The 17046-nt window shown below is 43.3% G+C and overlaps 1 protein-coding gene across 9 annotated transcripts in view; it reads left to right on the forward strand.

The window, feature by feature from the left end:
* Nucleotides 1-1421: 1421 nt before the first annotated feature.
* CLIP1 (CAP-Gly domain containing linker protein 1) overlaps nucleotides 1422-17046 on the forward strand; it is a 124015-nt gene continuing 108390 nt past the window's right edge. Inside the window, exons 1-3 of one of the 9 annotated variants that reach the window (XM_058531331.1) lie at nucleotides 1422-1576; nucleotides 2260-2472; nucleotides 10640-10745. The gene's annotated coding sequence lies outside the window, so the exon portion shown is untranslated. Of the gene's footprint in view, nucleotides 1577-2154; nucleotides 2473-2623; nucleotides 2687-10639; nucleotides 10746-17046 lie in introns of those variants that run through there. The other 8 variants (XM_058531334.1, XM_058531336.1, XM_058531330.1 and 5 more) reach the window with 8 other exon arrangements.

Consider the following 17046-nt stretch of genomic DNA (forward strand, 5'->3'; position numbering starts at 1 on the left):
TTTAAAAAATTGAAATTAATGCAAAAAAATCCATGATCAACAAAATATCAGCATTTTAAAATAAAGACAGGCTCAGCAGAATGAGTAGATGAGAAAAGAGAAAAACAGAAGTGTTCATTGTTGCACCCCACTACCGACAGTGGTCTTTGCCTCATTCTACAGCATCTGTGATTACATAGGTGGCTTATTAGAGCTGAAAAGTGTTCAGATGAGAGAGTAAGGTGTGCCTTTCAGATCAGGAACATAAATACTAGATTTCAGGGGTGCCACCACCACATTGACCTCGCAGCTTGCAAATTACAGCGATGTTGAATTAGGAAATAAGGTTTTTTGTGATTTAAAAGCGAATCGAGGGGAGGGGCCAGCAGATAAATTTAGTTTGTTTAGAACTTCGTGCATTTCCAGTGTAGTTCCTTCCCCCCGCTCCGTGTAGCCTGTTGGTCCAGGCAGCACGGAGCTTTGAATAAAGGTCAGCAAAGGGGTCACCCTCCTGATTAGTCTCTTCTACCGGGGAGGAGGAGGAAGCCCCAGGCCCCCTTATCCACCACTCAGACGCTGCAAGATCCTGCGTTTCTCTGACAGCTGCAAATTCCTCCCAGGAGCTGCCAAGCTTCTGTGGTTGCCATGGTCCATGGGAGTGAAATGCTGGCCGCCCTCTGAAGCAGCAGCCCTGAGCAGGCTGTTGCTGCCTCCCCTCCAGTCCCTTTCAAAAGCTTTTAAAGCAGATCCCTAGGGGAAGGAGGGAGGACGGGACATTAACCAGGGCTTCAGTCCAAGCGGCTGGGGCGAATAAAAGAGGCTTTTCTCAAACGAACGGAGCAAGTGGTGGGCTTGTTTAAAGGGATTTTCAACCCTCGGTCTTTCCCTGGAGGGAAAGGGAGGGTAGAGATAGTCCTTCCCAAGCTTCACTTGTGGTAGGAAGCTCCTTTCAGCCTTTTTCCAGGGATTCTTCGCCCTGGGTCTTTCCCTGGAGGGAGAGGAGGGCGGAGATGATGCTCCCTAAACTTAACCTGCGGTGGGCAGCTCCTCCTAGCTGGTTTCAAAGGATTTCTCACCCTGGGTCTGGCAAAAAAAAAAAAAAGAATCAGCCCCAAACTAACACGCTGTGGTCAAGACTGAATGGAGCTATAGGGTGTGACTTGCAAATTCTGGGAACACTTTCAGAAAACTGGGAACTAACCTAAATGATGAGAAGCCCCTCAGGCCAGGCCTCTCGGGTTTCCCTCACACCTTCCTCCCTATCCCGGTCCTCCTTAGGATCTGAGGGCGGAACGGCGGGCACGCCGGAGGTGTGGGGCTCGCCTCCCCAGCAGCGGCGGGTGCAGACAAAGAGGCGGCGGCGCGGGGTTCGGGGCGCGGGGCCGGGCGCGGGCGCGGCGGCCGAGCGCGCGGGGAGGAGCCGCCGCGGCGTCTTCTCCTGGCTGCGCGCGCCCGCCCGGCCCCGCGGCGGCGCGTCACGCTCTCCCCCGCCCGGAGCCGACGAGCCGGGAGGCGGCGGCCGCGCGGCTGCTGCTGCTGCAGTGGGCAGGTGGCGGCGGCTGGCGGCGACCGAGGCGGCGGCGTGGCGCGGCGGGCGGTGAGCCGGCGCGGCGCGGGCCCTCTTCCCTTCCCCGACCCCCTCCCCACCGCTCCCCTCCGCCCTGCCGGGCCCCCTCCTGCCAGCCCGGCTCGGGGCCGGGGGCCGGGCCCGGCGTCCGTGAGGGGCCGAGTCCTACGCGGGGGGCCGCCCCCCAGGGGACCTGGGAGCCCCAGGTGGATGGCCCTGGAGGCCGGGGGCCCCTGGGGTGCCGCCTCCGGGCCGGAAAAGTGGCCGGCGGTGTCAGCGCCGAGCCCGGCCTTCCCTTCCTCCGCCCGCCTCAAGATGGAGCTTGGACTCCTTGCCCCTGCGCCACCCCGGGCGCCGCTCCCTCGCCGCGCCCTTCTCCCCTCCGTTCGGCGCCGGGGGGCCTGGGGTCGCCGGGGCCCCGGGAGGCTGAGGCCCGGCCGGACCTGTTGCCCCGGGCGCTGCCGCCCGGTCACCTGAGCGTGCCTCAGGCCCCCCGCCCCGTGCCCGCGGGCCGGCGTGGAGGGCACCGTGGCCGTGGCCTCCGTGGTGTGCCGGCCCGCGGGCTGGCCCCGGCTGGCCTCGGGCCTGGTGGCCGTGGCTTTTGTTCCCCCCCGAGTGGGGTTGTGAGTCTCGGAGAAGGGGGATGGCGGGAGGTGACGAGAATTTCTGAAATAACACCGCTGCCCCGTAACCCGAACCTTCTGCCTCGGCAGGGGATTGGCTCGGAAGACAGATGACACTTGTTCAGAGGTTATTTTAAAAGCAGAGCCTTCTGATTCCCCTCATTTGGAGGTCCTGGGTTTCGGAAACCTGACTGTAATGTGGGGGTAAACCCTGAACTCGGCCGTTTCTCCACTTGATGTGGCTTTTCCATCTGGCAGGAACCGAGCACCACCCCCTCCTCCCTTCACAGCCCCACCTCTTCGGTATGGAGAAATTACTCGTTGTCTGTAGTCCGTAATCGTTTGATACCTGTTTTTAGCAAAACTCGGCGCCAATTACCGTATTTAAAAAGGAGGGTGGAGAAAATTCTGCACTGCTTTTTGATTCAGCAGCCTTGCCTTCTTCCTGTTTTAGGTTAGGACAGTGCCTGGCCAGTAAGAGCTCAGTATTCGTGCTGCTGGTGCTGTTCTGGTTCTGGTTGGTGTTACTCTTTTATTATCATTACTATTACTTGTAGTATCCACACCAAATGTGTTTGACTTTTGGCTTGAATGATAACCTTTTGTAAGAAACCTCTTGCTTCTCAGCCTTGGGGCATTTTTTCTCTGGAAATAATACAGTTAACATTTATTGAAGGCTTCCTCTGATGAGGCCCTGGCCAAGTCTTTTATGTGTTTTATCTCATTAATCTGCCTAACCCAATGAGGGTGCTATCATTAATCCCCATTTTACAGAGGAGGCATAGAAAGGTCAAGTTCCTTGCCCAGGGTCACACAGCTAATAAATGGTGCCAGGATATGAGCTCAGGTATTCTGATTCCAGGTGCTTAGTTATTAAATTAAATTAGGATAGTGACTCTGGCAAGGAGCAAGGCTGGCCTTTATTAAAGCAAAGGCAGGGGGTGGTTGCTTGGCCAAGGGCTGTTGCTGGGTTTTTGAGGTTCAGGGAAAGTGGTAAAGTACATTTTAGGCTTCCCACTAGGCCTAGTTCAAAAGGGTAAAAAACTGAAACTGGGTGGGACCTTGCCTAGGTATTCTGTGTGAAGATAAAGATCCTGCCCTTCCCTACTTGTTTCAGCAGTTGCTTAAGCTCCTGCTTGTGCTTGAGCACAACATAAGCCAATCTAGTTTCTGTTCTTTAGGGGTTTGGTGCTCTTATTTATCTTAAAAAATTTTCTTTTACTCAGTGTCTAACATTGAGTCTGTCACACCCCATGTGACCCATCAGTGCATGTGAACTTAGCTCAGTAATGTTAGACTCTTGCTTTTTAAGTGCTGTCTTTCTTGAGATTCTAAGTCCAATAGATGGTGTATAAGAGATGAATTAGTCGTCGTCTTTTTTTTTTTTTTTTTGTGAGGAAGATCAGCCCTGAGCTAACATCCTGCTAATCCTCCTCTTTTTGCTGAGGAAGACCGGCTCTGAGCTAACATCTATTGCCAATCCTCCTCCTTTTTTTTTCCCCCAAAGCCCCAGTAGATAGTTGTATGTCATAGTTGCACATCCTTCTGGTTACTGTATGTGGGACGGGGCCTCAGCATGGCTGGAGCATTGGTGTGCGCCCGGGATCCGAACCCCGGGCCGCCAGCAGCGGAGCGCGCGTACTTAACCGCTAAGCCACGAGGCCGGTCCTGAATTAGTCTTCTTATACGCCATACCAAGGTAGGCACCTTTGAATTTGTCACATATTGGCCGCCTGGTGTTCTTCATTATTATTTACAAATATATTTCTGGTCCATATATATATACATGTATATATATATTCTAGGAATATATTTGACAAGGACCTTGTATTTCACTTTATAGCACCCTCTGCAGGATTCTGCAGAGTCCCATGTGTTCAGTAAATATGTATCATTTAGTTAACTGAAAATATGTGATCCGGAAGTTTTAAGACTAGTTTTACACAAGTCAAAGCTAAAGAAAAAACCGGAAGGTAGTGTAGTAAAGTCACAGGGAGATGGCTTAATATTTGTTAATGTTAAAAGAAAACTTTGTCTATACAGTGTTAACTGTGAGACTTTCCACCTCATATAATTTTCCACTTGATCCCAATTATCAGCTTTCCTCCCTTCCTTGTACAAATGAAGTGGGAGGTCAAGTGTGTTTTTCTGATATAAACAATGGACAGTGGGGGCCGGCCCCGTGGCTTAGCCGTTAAGTGCGTGCTGGCCGACCGGGTTCGGATCCCGGGCACGCACTGATGCACCACTTGTCCGGCCATGCTGAGGCCGCGTCCCACATACAGCAACTAGAAAGGATGTGCAACTATGACATACAACTATCTACTGAGGCCTTGGGGAGAAAAAGGGGAAAAAAGGAGGAGGATTGGCAATAGATGTTAGCTCAGGGCCGGTCTTCCTCAGGGGGGAAAAAAAAAAGAATGGACAGTGTTATTTGTTAGTCAGGGCAAGCCTGTAGTTCTCCTTTATAGTATTTTTGAAGTGGTGTGATATTCTCCCCAAAGGCAGCTTGTGGGGCTAAGGTGTACCTCTCTGTGGGCTGTAATTAGGTCTCATTTGGTATTCACTCAACAGATATTTATTGAGCACCTACTGTGTGCCACGTGCCGTTGTGGGTGCTGGTGATGCAGCAGTCAATAAAACAGACAGAAATCCCTGCTCTCTTGGAACTCCCCTTCAAGTAGGGGAGGCAGACAATAACTATATTAATAAAATGTATGTTGGAAAGTGATACATGGTAAGAAAAAAAATCAGGGAAGGGGAAGTATGAAGTTTTAGGGACAAAAGTTAGGGTAATGCAAATTTTAGATAGGGTGGCAAGAGGAGACCTCGCTGAGAACATGACTTTTGAGTAGAGATCTAGAGGAAGTGAGGGAATGTAGATCCCAGAGGGAAGAGCATCCTAGGAGGAAGGAACAGCAAGTGCAAAGGTCCTGAGGTGTAAACTTGGGAGGGGGCAGATAATTTAAGGCCATATAAGTTATAGTCCTTAAAATATGTTTTTATTAAAATATTTTAAAATAGTGAAAGATACAGAGTAATTTTAGGCCATGTTATTACTGATTTTGATGAAGAAAAAGTTAAAGATGGGGGAACTGAGCCTCAAAGAATTTCCCTTACTTGCCTAAAAGGCCACACAGCCAGTGAATACAGAGCTAGAAATGAACCCTAGTTTATGTTATTTTAAGCAATGCACAGAATATGTTGGCACTGGAACCTTAAGTAAGTGGCTGGCAGAAAGGCCAGACCAGTACTTGATGTTCAGACTTGCTGTTGAGTGTATACTTTCCTATTTGTATGCAGGCTCTTTGCTCACCCCTGGGAGGCCTTGTAATTGACATTTGCATATACAGTATAGCTTTTTTCTGGAATTGTGCTCCTGGCAGCAAAGCCTTCCTTTTTAGTCTTAAAAGTTTTATGGTTTCAAATCTATGTTTCATATAAACCTTAATGTAAGTCTTTTCAATCTTAATTGGAAAGCAGTGTCAGTATTACCCTGGATATGAATCTTGTAGATAACTGTTTAGGGAAGCTTTAAACTACTATGGTATCTTAAATATGTTTAATATACATAGTGTATGTTTCTCATGTAGGTGGAACTCAAAGAATCCATATGCTTTAAATCAGCATTTGAGTTACAGTGCACTTTTAAGGGAAAACATTGATGATAGTATACAAGAATTTTGAGTAAGAATGACCTCTCTTCAAATTTCAATAAGGGGAACAGAGGCGGCCTTTTTTTTGGGTAGGTTGGCAGACTGTAATTAACCCACCTTGAATTTGGCTAGGACATCTGGGTTAATATCCTGGCCTTGGCACCAAGTACTAAGGAATCTTGGCCACAATTAGTAAAGAGCTTTTTTTTTTTTTTAAATCTCCATCTGGCACTTCCAGAAGGACAGATTCCACTAGCACTAACTCAGTGGGTGGGTCTGTTTTTTAATTGTCTTATTGTGGTTCAGCAACAAAATCTTAAAAGTACTCTTTGCAAAATCTTAGAAAAGAGGAAGTTGTCCTATTACAGAAGCCCATTGGGAATCTCTGGTATTTCTTTCCCTGGGGAGATGTATTTTCATCTGCCTCTTCTCAGGAATCCTAATGAGACTACAGACAGACATTTTGCTGCCCTGATGTTTTATATAAGCATAAGGTCTAATATACTTCTGACTTGAATTAAGTAGTTTGATATTTGTATTCTCCTTTGCTGACTTATGTCTAAGTATAGCTTGGATTAGATCCCAGTTTTAGCTGCCCATTTTTTACACTTAAAATTACCAGGTCTTTGATTTACTGTATCTTCTCTGAAGTTAAGGGCCTGAAGATCCAGATGTTCAGGATGTGCAAATCATCCAAAATTTGGGTTTGATGTATAAAGAGAAGGCAACTTTGATGAGTTTTTTTTTCTGATTCTACAAATTCCTAGTCAAGTAGTGAATTGAAATATTTGGCATATTTTTTCCCTTCTGGGAAAGATGAGAAATATTAGGGATATTTTCCTAAAAATCTTTTAATTAAATCTTTTGACCTGCCTTCTCTCTTTAACTGATTTTCTCCATAGAATGATTTCTTTTCTTGTGTGTGTGAGGAAGATCAGCCCCCAGCTAACATCCATGCCAGTCCTCCTCCTTTTTTCCCTTTTTCTCCCCAAAGCCCCAGTAGATAGTTGTATGTCATAGTTGCACATCCTTCTAGTTGCTGTATGTGGGACACGGCCTCAGCATGGCTGGGCAAGCGGTGCACTGGTGTGCGCCCGGGATCCGAACCCAGGCCGCCGGTAGTGGAGCACGAGCACCCAACCGCTAAGCCACCGGGCCGGCCCCCCCATAGAATGGTTTCTTATTGGTGACATTATGCTCTAATACCTTAAGGCAGGAAGGAAACTATTTAGACTTTTCTTTTCCAGACTATAGAATAAATAAACTTTATAGGCAGGGTAATTTTTTTACAGCTTCAGTGAAACAAAACTTTTATCACTAAGTTTCTTTCACACATAGGTGACTAGAAAAAAGTGTGTGTATCACATGAAACCATATTGCTAATTTTTGTTGTAAGGCATATGTGGCTTGCTTAGGTTGTTATATTGAGAATTTAGTATGAGTCAAATTTAGATTTTAGAAAATGTTTTCCAGTGAAGTTATTATTTTTTTTGAGGTTCTCAGGTTTATTTTTTCCTTATATACTAGTTTTACAGTGGCCCTTACATTTTAATAACATATATTAGTTCTTATAATATGTGGGTTCAGTGCATAAGGTATGAAACACACATGTACAAAAACAGAAAAAAGCAAATTATCCATGATCCTATTGTCCAGAGAAAATCATTTCCGTATTTTAGAATATGTCCTTCCAGTCTTTTATTCTTTATACTTAAAAAAAAATTTATGTCTGGATCTATATTTCTATTTTTAAGTAATTAAAAGTGTAATATTTTCAGTGGAAATATTCTCAGCAAACCAGCATGGGGAATCAGAACTAGTATTAAGAAGTTTGAAGGGCCAGCCCCGGTGGCCTACTGGTTAAGTTCGGTGCGCTTTGCTTTGGTGGCCCGTGTTTGGCTCCTGGGCACGGACCTAGCCCACTCGTCTGTCAGTGGCCATGCTGTGGTAGCAGCTCACGTACAAAGAGAGAGAGATTGGCAGCGGGTGTTAGCTCAGGGTGAATCTTCCTCAGAAAAAAAAAGAAGTTTGAGGTCCTGGATTTGCATCACACTCAGTTCTATGAGTCATGTGAACTTGAGCAAGTTGCTTTCCTTCTCTCAACCTGCTTCTTGCTCTGTAAAATGGAGATGACACCTGCCCTGTCCACCCCATGGGGTTGCTGTGTTGATGAAAGGAATTAGGCCATGATGAACTGGAGATCTCTGGATAACCTTGTCAGGTGGTAGTAGTAGTGCAGAGGGTGTTTGTGCTTTCAAATACCAAAGAGGCCGGGGAAGACAGAGGAAAGGCCAGTCCTGCATCACTGGTTGCCTGTGAGTCATCTGGTTTATTTTGTCCATTTTGTTCAATTTGTTAAATTTATAGTAAAGTTTTTCAGATGACTGTGACCAATACAGAGTATCTTGTGGGGTGGGAGAAAACCCCAGAAATGCCAGTTTATCAAACATTTGTTGAGGGCTGTGAAGACTGTGCTAGGTACAAGGAGCTCTCTGCCTCACAAGGTAAGACAACTGCTATAGGCAAGGTATAGGCTAAAATGGAGGTGTGATGGGACCATATGATTAATGATGTTGAGCATCTTTTCATGTACTTATTGGCTATTTGTACTTTTTTTTTTTTGCTGAGGAAGATTTGCCCTGGGCTGACGTCTGTTGCCAATCTACCTCTTTTTGCTTGAGGAAGATTCTCCCTGAGCTAACATCCGTGCCAATCTTCCTCTATTTTGTGTGTGGGTCACCACCACAGCATGACTGCCAACAAGTGGTGTAGGTCCGTGCCTGGGAACCGAACCTGGGCTGCTGAAGTGGAGCGTGCCAAACTTAGCCACTAGGCCACAGGGCTGGCCCGGCCCTTTATATGTGTTTGAAGAAGTGTCTATTTAAGTCCTTTGCCAGTTTTGAGTAAGGTTATTTTTTTGTTGTTGAGTTTACCTGTTATCTTCTAATTCATAAATTCTTCAGGCATTTTATTTATTTGTTTTTTGATGATAATTATTTTATTTTATTTTTCATTGCGGTAACATTGGTTTATAACATTGTATAAATTTCAGGTGTACATCATTATACTTCTATTTCTGCATAGATTACATCATGTTCACCACCCAAATACTAATTATAATCCATCACCACACATGTTCTTCAGGGGTTTATTGAGTACCTACTGTAGGGAGGCAGTAGCTCAGATGTTGGGGGTACAAAGTTGAGTAAAACAGGCACACATTCTGCTCTTGGAGACCCAGAGCTGTTAGCGGCAGTCAGGTTAAGAGCAAGAATTCAGTCCTTTGGCCTGACAGCAAATCCCGGCTCTGTTACTTTAGGAAGACTTGTACAAACTGCTTTACCTTTTGGAGCTCAGTTTTCTTATCTATAAATTGAGGATAATATCTGCTTAGTCATTGTGGAAATTAAATGAATTAATGTATGTAAAACCTAGTAAGTATTAGTACTCTTTCTCTTCAATCCCTTGTGTCTTCCTGACTTTCCATCGCTAAAGGAAGTTAGGTTTCAGCACCTCAATTTTCTCCTTTCTTTTAAGTCAGAATGGGGAAAAAATCCACTTCTACTAGTATAGGAAATGAGAACCGTTCTTCCTGCCATGTTTTAGAAAGTTAATTTGAGTAGGAGTGCCTTGCCATTATTGAACGGCATATTTTTAGTGAACAGTTGTCACTGAAGAACTTGTAATTTATGAAGAATTTAATATTCAGCATGGAAAAGCCACTCATGCTCCTCATGTCAGAACTTGTGCCTTGCCAAATTTCAGGCCCTTTCATTGGTTTGTCAGTTTTATTTCCTACAGTTTAATTAAAGGTGAGTTTTTTCTTTCTGAGGTCTGATAGGACTTGCTGTATGTATGTCTGTGTAGAAGATAACCTAAACAGGTGAAAAATAACCAACAATGAAGTTACATGTTAAGATCCAAATGAAAACAGTTCCTAGTCTCCATTTGCAGCACCTAGGCTGGTTGTCCAGAAAACTCTCTTAGGGACCTGTCAGTAAAATTAGTGCAGGGATATTTTCTCTTGAAATAGCCAGGTGTCCTTCAGTATTGTGAAAATAGAAATGTGGTTATTTTTTCCAATGGATCTAAAGACCTATAGCAAGTATTAAATTTGCTTATTTGCAAAGGAAAAACAAGAAAGCTTTTATAAAGAGAAAAAAACTGTAAAGGGGTAATTGATTCTTCTGTGAATTGTCTTCATGCCCTTTTCTTGTTCAGAACAAACAGTTGGTATGTGCTTGCTTTTAGTATGGGAAATGCCTGACTGTTTAAGGGCAAGCAACAATATGCCTACTTTTGTTCCTTTGTGAAAATTGGAAGGGGAAACTAATTTTAACTTGCTTTGAGATTGACTCATTCATCTCACTGCTGTGTATTAACAGATCAGCATGCTTTGGGGTCAGGAGTCTTTAATCTGGAGATTAGGGTTTAAGTCCTAGATTGTTAAGTAACTGTGACCTTAACAAGTGATTTCACTTTTCAGAATCAGTTTCCTCAGTGGTAAAATGAGGAAGTTGAACTAGATTGCTAAGGTCTCTTCTGGTTTTAAAATTTTATGATGCTATATTAAGCACATTCACTCCTTTTTACACGTTAGTATAATTGACTGCTGTCGACCTATTAAGTAAGTTCTTCTGGGAGATACTAACCAGGCCTAGTAATTTCATTCGGTTTTAAGATCCGTCTCTAAGCTGGTGGTAGAATTACAAAGTCACAGGAATTTTGTAGAAACTTGTGTAAATGAGCAAAATAGCTCAAATTATTCAGCTTTCCATGTCCCCCCTCCCTTTTTTTTTTTGATTCTTTTGCAGATGGAGGAACTTTGGGAGGCTGCTTGTTTTCTGCTTATCTAAGTAGCAGGAACATAAAATAAATCTTCACTCAAACTGAGCTGTACAAAGACGTTCATAATTGCAGGTAGTTGCATCATGGCACAGAGTTCCATCTTTAAAAAAAATTGTCTAGTGTTCCAGCTTTCTTTGCCTTGGTTGGGTTTTGGCCCCCTCCCCTTCCTTTTTAAAACTGCTATAGACTTTGAAACTCTGGGTACAACTTGTATTCTGTACTATGTAAAACACACTGTAAGTTTTAAAAACATGTAATTTTCAAGCACAGAATAATTTTTCAAGAGGTTTTGTGTATTGATACTCTGTTCTGACTTCGTTCAGCAAACATCCTGAACTGAGTCTTTAATCACTTAAAATTCTGTTTCTGACTTTGATGGAAAGATATTGTAAAACTTTCTGTTTACTTTCAGTATCTTACTGTATGATATTCTCAAACCAACACTTAAGATTGGTGGACTGATTTGATAAATTGCTTTGTAACGGCTCTACCAGTTAGAAATTGGAAATACATCTCCCTTGTAGCACCATTTGAATTAAGGAGCCAGTTAATTTTCTGATCCTTACTGTCTTGTGTTAGTCCTTTAGTGTCTAAATGGTCTTGTCACATTGATCCTTTTAAACAAACAATGACTATGCTATTTACTCATCTTTTGTCTTTTGTACTTTATCCTTGCTAGAGATATGCAGTTTGCGTTTTTAGTTCTTATGTTAATTTTAAAGCTGTTTGAGTCTGGCCTGTTTAAAAAGTTATATCATATATTGTGTATGAAATATACATAAATACTAGATATGTAGATAAATACCAGTGAAAATAGATCTTAGTGATATTCTAGTACAATAAGGTGACAGAAAGCTAAAGAAGATCCAGAATTATGCGTCCTGGAATCTTTCTAATATTTTTGACTAGGTATTTCAGTGAGTGCCTCCCTTATGAATCCAGAGTGGTGACAGCAGCAGGACCCATCCAGATTGGAAGGAACACTTGATGTGTTACCCAGGAGTTGGAGATCTTTGAGGAAGTATTGGTGTTCTTGAATATTTTTGACAATGGAATAAAAAAAAAGGATAAGCTGCATGGCTTTATTTTTATTTATTTATTTATTTATTTTATTTATTTATTGTGAGGAAGATCAGCCCTGAGCTAACATCCATGCTAATCCTCCTCTTTTTGCTGAGGAAGACCGGCTCTGAATTAACATCTATTGCCAATCCTCCTCCTTTTTTTTCCCCAAAGCCCCAGTAGATAGTTGTATGACATAGTTGGACATCCTTCTAGTTGCTGTATGTGGGACACGGTCTCAGCATGGCCGGACAAGCAGTGCGTCGGTGCGCGCCCGGGATCCGAACCCGGGCCTCCAGTAGCGGAGCGTGAGCACTTAACCACTAAGCCACGGGGCTGGCCCTGCGTGGCTTTAATATTCAGTTAACATTTGTTAAGTAATCTACCATATGAGAGGCACACTGATCTGAAATTGTTGCAAGTGAAGACAGTGAGGACCATGTTTTTGAAGAATAGCTGTGAGTGCCCTTATTCTGACACACGGCTCTTTTATTTATAAATAAATCCTGTAAAAACAAGGTAATAAACTTGATAGAGAAATGTGGAACTGAATGGAAGTATTGACAAGTGGCACCATTAGTTAAGTTGGTGTTTTTTACATTTTAATTTCACCTGTCTCGCATGTCTGCTTTTCCCTTCCTTTAACTTATTTTATTATTTTGTGTCATGCTTTATAATGATTTCTGAAATATATAAATTTAGTGCTACACGAATATAAGTTATTATCAGCTCTTTCTTCAGCTTGTGGATTAACTGTAAGTTTATCAAATGTAGTACAAAAATAACTTGAATGAACTGTGAGAGAGGCATCAATCTTTCAATTCTTAGAAGATTCTGTTTCTTCAGCCCAGTGATCTTTGGAGAATGCTGATAATCTTCAAGCTAGGCTACGATGCTGCTTTTTCCAATTTATATGAAAAATAGTGAACAGTGGTTTTCTTAATTTCATTTTTCACTTATTGTAAGGGTTTTTAGTTTGTCTTAGGCTCCTGCTACTGAATATTTAGAAACTTTAGACTTTGTACAGAACCTCAATATTTCATGGTATTCTATTAAGAACACCACTATTTCCAGATGCTCTGGCCTCCTGAACAAATTTGAGACACTGCTCCACCCTTTTAGGCATACCCCTTGAAGGATAGAGTTGCCTCTCTGGAAGATGGATTCTCTATTTCTTTCCATTTGGGAAAATGGCTCTCTTTCACTTCCTGCGTGTTTATTTGTGACAGGGCTGTATGACCTTTTTCCCTGGCTAATCTTTTCATTATTCCTGAGTCTTGGAATGCTCTGCTGGGACATGGTGGGATAAAGAAACAGAGGGGTAATTTGGAATTTCCCTCCCTGTCTTCCCAGGTACCAGCCTTAGTAGACTTACTTCCCATGTGTAAGATTTATCCTGTTGCCTTTAAACCAACAACTTAGTTGCTGCTGAAAACAAATGTCTCCAGGCTCTTCTCTCTAGTTTATCTTACTTGTTATTGCACTGATGTGAAGCAGTGGCTCCTCTGCGGCCTGCACCCTACACTGTGTTTGGTGACATCACACACATTTTCCCTGTGTTCAAGGGGCGAGCTTCTGGGAGCTCAGAACCTTAGGATGACCTTAGGTGGCTTCATGTCACTCATCATCAGTTCACATTGACTGACCACTCATGTGCTTGCCAGATACTCTACCCTGGAGGAGATGCTCCTCCCTCGATCCTCCAGGGAGTATTTTGTGTGTTCATTTAGTAGATTAACAAGTTTTCCAGATGTTAAAACTTGGGATAATGCTCTTTCTTTCCTGGGTCTTACATGTTAAATTATAGCCACTAGACTGTTTCTAAGTCAAAACCAATTTACTAAAGTTTAGGGGAAAAAATATCAGATTAGTAAAAACAAATAGCTGACAGTAGAGTCACATCCTTCACCTCTCTTTTCTCTCCTTCAGTTTTTCCCTCCAGTCTGCAGGCTGATCTTTCCACGTGTTCTTTTTTTTGTGTGTGTGTGAGGAAGATCAGCCCGGAGCTAACATCCGAACTAATCCTCCTCTTTTATTTGCTGAGGAAGACTGGCTCTGAGCTAACATCGATTGCCAATCCTCCTCCTTTTTTTTTTCCCCAAAGCCCCAGTAGATAGTTGTATGTCATAGTTGCACATCCTTCTAGTTGCTGTATGTGGGATGCGGCCTCAGCATGGCCGGAGAAGCAGTGCGTTGGTGCACGCCTGGGATCCGAACCCGGGCTGCCAGTAGTGGAGCGCGGGCACTTAACCGCTAAGCCACGGGCTGGCCCTCCACATGTTCTTATCACGCCATTCCTTGACACTGCATAGGTTTCCCGCAATCAAAAAGAAAAAGCCAAGCCTGATGCTGCTTCAGTAGAATAATGCTCTCACTCCCCTCTTTGTACTTGAAATGCTGCCTCCTGTGATATTGGCCTTAAATCTGCCTGTCACTGACTCTCAGGTTCCTTTCTTGTATCTTGAGACACACTTATTACATTTTCGGCTGTAACCCAGTCTCTGTACTTTGCTTTGAGTTTGTGTGGGTGTATTTTCGAACTCTTAGTGTTGAGCTGTCAGTTTTACTGGGCAGTGCCTGTGCTATAAGCAGGGCTTCTTTATACACTATGTATCCCCTGTCAAATAGATATTTTAAAGGTCCTCTTATTGTAAATGCTATTTTTTCCTTTTTATCTTAAGAACAGTTAGATTATTCACAGTTTTATATTTAAGAGTTTACATTTTTCTGATCTTTTGCTCACATAGGTGTTGTAATGAAGTAGGAAAGATGAAGGTTTCGTACCCAGCCCAATCTGGGGTATCTGATTGGCAAGTTTGTTATTGATGCCAAGAGGAGAGCTACTTTATATTCTGCCTTAAATGTATATTCTACACGTGCACTGTTTAGTACAGCAGCCACAAGCCATACATGGCTTTTGAGCACTTGAAATGTGGCAAGTCCAAGTTGATATGTGCTATAAGTATAAAATACACAATAGATTTCAAAGACCTAGTATGAAAAAAAGAATGTGAAATAGCTTAGTAATTATTTTTATATTATGTTTTGAAGTAATATTTTGGATTTACTGGGTTAAATAAAATGTTATTAATTTCAGCTGTTTTATTTTTTAAACATGGTTACTAGAAAATTCAAAATTACACATATATCTCACATTATATTTCTGTTGGACAGCGCTATTCTAGAAAGGATAGTAGTGTCAGCAAAGGTAATGATCTAATTTGATTTTGTTTTTACATTTTATTTATTTATTTATTTCCCCCAAAGCCCCAGTAGATAGTTGTATGTTATAGTTGCACATCCTTCTAGTTGCTGTATGTGGGACGTGGCCTCAGCAGGGCGGAGAAGCAGTGTGTTGGTGCGCGCCCGGGATCTGAACCCTGGCCGCCAGCATTGGAGCGCGTGCACTTAACCGCTAAGCCATGGGCCGGCCCAGTAATGATCTAATTTGAAACTTACAGCTCTTATGTACCGTCTACTGGACGTAGTAATCGAACAATTTACGCATAGCCTCGTTGGCCTACTTTTGAAAACAAGATCCAGAGTTGGGAAACCCTCTAATGCTGTTGTTTTCATCAAATGCTTAGCGGGTGAGATATAGTTACTTGATTTGTTAGTTTGAAAATTGCAATATTGCATCATTTTATGGGTGCTTTTTTTTTTTTTTTTTTGTGAGGAGGATTGGCCCTGAGCTAACATCTGTTGCCAGTCTTCCTCTTTTTGCTTGAGGAAGATTGTCCCTGAGCTAACATCTATGCCAGTCTTCCTCCACTTTGCATGTGGGACACCGCCACAGCATGGCTTGATGAGCAGTGTGCAAGTCCACGGCTGGGATCCGACCCCGTGAACCCTGGGGCTGCCAAAGTGGAGCGCACGGACCCAACCAGTATGCCACCGGCCGGGCCCCTATGGGTGCTTGTTTTGATGCTGAGTCAGTTCAGAACTTTTTTGAACTCTTATTGTATATCAAATACTTTCTTTTTTTTTTTTTTTAAAGATTTTATTTATTTATTTATTTTTCCCCCAAAGCCCCAGTAGATAGTTGTATGTCATAGCTGCACATCCTTCTAGTTGCTGTATGTGGGATTCGGCCTCAGCGTGGCCGGAGAAGCGGTCCGTCGGTGCATGCCTGGGATCCGAACCCGGGCCGCCAGCAGCGGAGCGCACGCACTTAACTGCTAAGCCACCGGGCCGGCCCTCAAATACTTTCTTAGGTCCTTTGGATGCAAAGACGAATTTCATCCCTGATCATGAGAAACTTAGTCATAGCATGATATGCAAACAAAACAAGAGTGAGTGTGATTCATCATTTAATAATAGAAGACCGCACAGTGGCCAGAGTAGTCCAGAGGAGGAAGAGATAGGGCAGGAAGAGTAGTCGGAAAAGACTCCATGAGGAGTGATGTGTCTGCTTGTATTCTTTTAGAGTCATTTCCTGTGTCCCCTGAAGCCCTTACATATGGGCATGCGCAGCATGTAGTAGTGGAGTGTGTGCCTTGGGTGTATAAACAGTCCATGTGTGGGAGATGAGGCCTGACTGCACTTCCCATCAAAGGACCTTGAAGCTCAGTTCAGCTAGGATATGAGATGTATTTAAATTGGTCCCAAGCAGGCCTATCAGCTTATTAATTAATTGGGTTTTAATAGTCTTATGTGAAGTTGAAATACTCGACCGTCCTTCTTTTACTCAGGAGTTGAAGAAAATATGTAAATGCTCATCAATTTTGTCTTTTCAGTCTTCTCTGTATATACAGAAATATGAATATGAATGAAACTGAAAGAGGGGGAAAAATCGAATAACTTGCCTTTCTTTAGTGGAAATACTAGTCAGTTTGGAAAGCTACCAGAGTATTGTGTAAGTGCTTTCAGTGGCTGAAGCAGACGAGCTCAGGTTACAGTGCGTCTCCTGTGTTGGGGGTAGGGGACAGCAAGTGACACAGCATACAACAGACACTTACATAACCGTGACTTCAGGGGACAGGATTAGGCTGTGAATGAACCTCCCCAACTCAGGAATATGGTATTAGTACACAGCCTTTGAGTTTTTCTCTGAAGCTTGACTTGAAAATCAGCATCAGAAACATCTTTCTCTCAAACTAGTCTTTTCATTACTCTCAGAACTTTTTCCCCTTCCCTTCTGTTATTAAGTTTGTGGACTTTTAACATTTTAGAATTGGAGCGGGGCTCAGAAGTCTCAGAGTGCACCTATCTACAGGTAAGTCACTTAACCTGTTTGGTGCTGGATTTCTCCTTGGTCACCCAGCAGGGCCAAGCCGAAGCCTGGGTTTCCAGAAGCTCCTCTTTTATTGCA

This window comes from Diceros bicornis, chromosome 35, assembly GCF_020826845.1.
Source record: "Diceros bicornis minor isolate mBicDic1 chromosome 35, mDicBic1.mat.cur, whole genome shotgun sequence".
In the NCBI taxonomy this organism is placed as follows: Eukaryota; Metazoa; Chordata; class Mammalia; order Perissodactyla; family Rhinocerotidae; genus Diceros; species Diceros bicornis.